The sequence below is a fragment of the Ascaphus truei genome (genome assembly GCF_040206685.1).
Source record: "Ascaphus truei isolate aAscTru1 chromosome 20 unlocalized genomic scaffold, aAscTru1.hap1 SUPER_20_unloc_1, whole genome shotgun sequence".
NCBI classification, from domain to species: Eukaryota; Metazoa; Chordata; class Amphibia; order Anura; family Ascaphidae; genus Ascaphus; species Ascaphus truei.
The window spans coordinates 200,001-205,000 of NW_027453857.1; the positions used below are offsets into that span (position 1 = coordinate 200,001).

Genomic DNA, 5,000 nt, shown 5'->3' on the forward strand with positions numbered 1-5,000 from the left:
GTGTCACTGTGTGTGTGTGTCACTGTGTGTGTGTGTGTGTGTGTGTGTGTGTGTGTGTATGTGTATTTACCTATATCTGTGTCTCTCAGACAGTCACTCCCTGCGGTATTATTACACGGAGGTCTCAGCTCCAGGCTCCGGGCTGCCTCTGTTTTCTGTGTGTGTGTGTCACTGTGTGTGTGTCACTGTGTGTGTGTCACTGTGTGTGTGTGTGTGTGTGTGTGTGTGTGTGTGTGTGTGTGTGTGTGTGTGTGTGTGTGTGTGTGTGTGTGTGTATTTACCTATATCTGTCTCTCAGACAGTCACTCCCTGCGGTATTATTACACGGGGGTCTCAGCGCCAGGCTCCGGGCTGTGTGTGTCACTGTGTGTGTGTGTCACTGTGTGTGTGTGTCACTGTGTGTGTGTGTGTCACTGTGTGTGTGTGTGTCACTGTGTGTGTCACTGTGTGTGTGTCACTGTGTGTGTATTTACCTATATCTGTGTCTCTCAGACAGTCACTCCCTGCGGTATTATTACACGGGGGTCTCAGCGCTAGGCTCCGGGCTGCCTCTGTTTTCTGTGTGTGTCACTGTGTGTGTGTGTCACTGTGTGTGTGTGTGTCACTGTGTGTGTCACTGTGTGTGTGTCACTGTGTGTGTGTCACTGTGTGTGTGTGTCACTGTGTGTGTGTGTGTGTGTGTGTGTGTGTGTGTGTGTGTATGTGTATTTACCTATATCTGTGTCTCTCAGACAGTAACTCCCTGCGGTATTATTACACGGGGGTCTCAGCGCCAGGCTCTGGGCTGCCTCTGTTTTCTGTGTGTGTGTGTCACTGTGTGTGTGTGTCACTGTGTGTGTGTCACTGTGTGTGTATTTTCCTATATCTGTGTCTCTCAGACAGTCACTCTGTGGCAGGACGGCCTGTAGCCGAGGTCAGGGAACAGTCCACACGTATAGTTTCAGGATAAATAAAAACGTTCAATGGCTTTATTTCTCCACAGTAACATAACATGCGGGGACATTGTCCCTTTAACAAAATAAATCCTGCTCCACTTTGGGAGAAAAACTGACTAGTAACACAGCAGACCTATCTAGCAGGCTGGCTGGCTAAACCAGAACCAAACCATAAGGGTACTTTAAGCAGTCAGTAAACAAATGAATAATCCTTACTTTAGTTGAAGTAGTCTTTGGTGAAATCCCTCTGGCTAAGGGCTCACGCAGCAGTGTGCTTCTCTCTCTGTGTCTGGCAGCTACTGCCAGTCACATGCTCCTTTATCTACCTTGCTGGCTCTCAGGTGTCAGCTAAAGAGTTCTGATATCCTAACTTCCACCTGAGTTAACCCTTATGAGTGCTGGATGAAGCACTCAGACATATGTCTCCCAGGCGTAACTGATAGGAGTTGACTTCACTCTGTCACATACCTCCCCTGTTTGTGTGTGGCTAGTGTCCCACACGGCTGAAGCCCGACCCTCCACTCCTTCCCTTGACAAAAAATCAGCATTTCCATGGTCCTTTCCAGGTCTATGCTGAATATCAAAAGAGAAGGGTTGGAGGGCAATATACCACCTGGTCAACCTTGGATTTGTGTCCTTCATGGTGTTTAACCACTTCAAGGGCGCATAATGTCTCAAGGCCTCAATTGCCCATTTTACAGCGAGGCACTCCTTCTCAATAACGGAATACCTCACTTCCCTTGGGAACAGCTTCTGGCTGATGAACAGTATGGGGTGTTCAACACCATCAAATTGCTGAGACAGCACTGCTCCCAGTCCTACCTCTGAGGCATCCGTCTGGATGATGAAGGGCTCTTTAAAATCTGGGCTCCGAAGAGCGGGGCCCTCTGACAGGCACTTTTTTAGCATGTCAAAGGCGTCTTGGCACTCCCAAGACCATTTAACTTGGGTCGGGGCACTCTTTTTTGTCAGATCTGTTAGGGGTGCAGATATTTCTGAAAAATTGGGGATAAACCGCCGGTAATACCCTGCTAACCCCAAAGGGGAGCGAACCTGTGTCTTTGTCTGTGGGGTGGGGACTTTCTTTATGGCGGCCACCTTGCTAGCTAGTGGCCTTACTATCCCTCCCCCAACGGCATAGCCCAAGTATTTTGTAGTGGATTTACCCAGGGCACATTATTTTGGATTTGCAGTGAGCCCTGCTTCTCTTAAGGACGTTAGGACTGCCCTTAACCTTTTTATATGAGACTGCCAGTGTCTGCTATAGATGACAATGTCATCCAAGTAGGCCGCGGCATATGCCCTATGGGGTCGCAGTACCTTGTCTATTAACCTTTGGAACGTGGCTGGAGCCCCATGTAACCCAAATGGCATAGTGACGAATTGGTATAAACCGAGATGGGTGGCGAAGGCAGTTTTGCATTTGGATTCTTCCGCTAGAGGTATCTGCCAATATCCTTTTGTGAGATCTAGCGTGGAGATATACTCTGCTTTACCAAGCGAGTCAAGCAATTCATCCACCGTAGGCATTGGATATGCATCAAATCTGGATACAGCATTTACCTTTCGCAGATCCACGCAAAACCTCACCTTCCCATCTGGTTTAGGGACCAACACGATAGAGCTACACCATTCGCTGTGGGACTAATCGATCACGCCCAATTCCAACATGTCTATTATCTCCCTCTCTACCAGGTCTTTTCGGCCCTCTGGCAATCTATAGGGACGGGACCGTACTTTTACGCCAGGTTCTGTCTCAATCCTATGGGACACTAAATCAGTCTGCCCTGGCAGCTCCGAAAAAACATCTGGGAACTGGTCACATAATTCTAGTAGGTCTGACCTTTGTTCCGTTGTTAACTGCTCTCCCATGGGAACCTGATGGTCAGTGTACGTACTACCCTTTGGAAGCTTTGGACCCAAATCCGTCTCTCCTTCCCGAGGGTGGATGAACAGCGATCTCATCGTTTTCCAGGGTTTCAGGAGGTTCACGTGGTAGATTTGTTTACCCTTCCTGGACCCTGGTTGAGAGATCTCATAGTTCACCTCCCCGGTGCGGCGGAGAACTTGGAAAGGACCCTGTCACTTCGCAAGGAGTTTACTCTCTGATGTCGGTAGTAGTAGCATCACTTGGTCCCCAGGTTGGAAGACCCTCAAGCGAGCATTTTGGTTGTACTGCCTCTCTTGACGTTCTTGAGCAGATTTGAGGTTTTCCTTCGCAAACCGACCTATCATGTCTAGGCGGTTTCTAAGGTCTATGACATACTGAAGGGTATTCTTGGAGGGGGAGGGCTCCTCCTCCCAGGATTCCTTCAGTAGGTCGAGAATACCCCGAGGTTGGCGTCCATATAGGAGCTCAAACGAGGAGAAGCCTGTGGATGATTGGGGAACTTCTCGTACCGCAAACAACAGGAAAGGGAGAAATTCATCCCAAGCTCGCTTTTCAGTGTCCACAAACTTCCTAAGCATAGTTTTTAAAGTACGGTTAAACCTCTCTACCAATCCATCAGTCTGAGGATGGTAGACCGAGGTCCGGACGGATTTTACCTCCAATAACTTCAGGACATCCTGCATTAACTTTGCCATGAAATTTGTTCCCTGGTCAGTTAACATTACTTGGGTAAGTCCTACCCTAGAAAACAGTTCTAACAGCCTGTGAGCAACCTGTTTAGCAGTGGCTGATCTCAGAGGGAAGGCCTCAGGATACCTGGTGGCATAATCAACAACAACGAGTATAAATTTATGTCCCTTCGCAGAGGGTTCTAAAGGTCCGACCAGATCTACCACAATTCTCTCGAATGGGACGGCTACCAAGGGCAGAGGGACCAAGGGAGCCGGCTTCTGTCCTTTTTGGCTAATTAACTGGCATTCAGGACATGTCTCACATAGTTTCATGATGTCACCATGTATGCCTGGCCAGTAAAACCGGGACGAGATGCGGTCCGTGGTCTTATCTCTGCCCAAATGACAACCCCATGGGAGAGTATGGGCTAGGGTAAACACTGTTTTAATCAACCCTTTAGGGACTAGCATCTGTCGAATGACCTCCCCTGTTTGTGTAACCTTATTCACACGATATAGTATGTCATTCAACAGTTCAAAATGTGGAAACACTTTTACACCTTGTTCATCTATTATCTTGTTGTTGACCTGTACCACCTTCTCATATTGTCTAGCCAGAGCTGGGTCCTCCCTCTGCCTCTGGCGGAAGTCAGGAAGATCCAGATCTGGCAACACTCCCGTATCTATCTGTTCCCCACCCTGGTCATCCCTGGCCATGACCTGCAGTCCTTTGGGCTGACTAATGTTACCAAAAGTCCCAGCCTTTCTTAACCAGTCCTCTTTTTCCGCACGTCTCTGTTTACGTGTCTTTGGGACATGGTGTCTACGGGGGGAAATCTCTGGGGAAAAAGGGAACAAGTCTCCGGGCTTCTCCGGTACCAGAGAAGTAGGCTCCGTAGGAGTAGGGGCCAACAATGTTTCGAGGTAGGGCCAGTCTCGGCCAAGTAGAACAGGAGCAGGTAGCCAGGGAGCAACTCCCACTAGTAGGCTAGCCTCTTGATCCTGGATACGCAGTAGAACGTTCGCCGTCGGGTATCTCTTTGTATCCCCATGGATACACTCGATATTCCAAGGAGAGTCATAAGATAGTCTATTGCTTGGAATTAGGCCCTCTAGGATCAGGGTTTTTCCAGAGCCCGAGTCCAGCATGGCGTTTACTTTTGTCCCCTCCAGAGATGCTGGGACTAACCACGGATTGTGGTCCCCTCGGAGACAAGCTGTGGCAGTGGTTCTGCCATATGAACAGTCCATCTCCTCATCTCCTGAGTCCGCAAACTCGGTCGTCCGCGGAAGCTCTCGACGGGGCTCGGTGTTTGGACCTCTCCGCTGTTGGATGGGGTCCTCCCTTCTGGTTGGTGGGGTTATCCTCTCCACCGGGTGGGTGACAGGAGTCCAGGTTCTCGGGGAATACTGTGGGTGGCGGCCTCCCTTGAGTGATCCAGTGGCCTCGGACCCAGGATGGGCGTCTCTGCGGGAGTTTGTACCAGGAACCCTCCGAGATGG

The 5,000-nt window shown here is 49.6% G+C and overlaps 1 protein-coding gene across 2 annotated transcripts in view; it reads left to right on the plus strand.

Moving 5' to 3' along the window:
• The window catches only part of LOC142474701 (class I histocompatibility antigen, F10 alpha chain-like), an 86,181-nt gene that overhangs the window by 10,967 nt on the left and 70,214 nt on the right, over positions 1-5,000 (plus strand). The window lies entirely within an intron of this gene.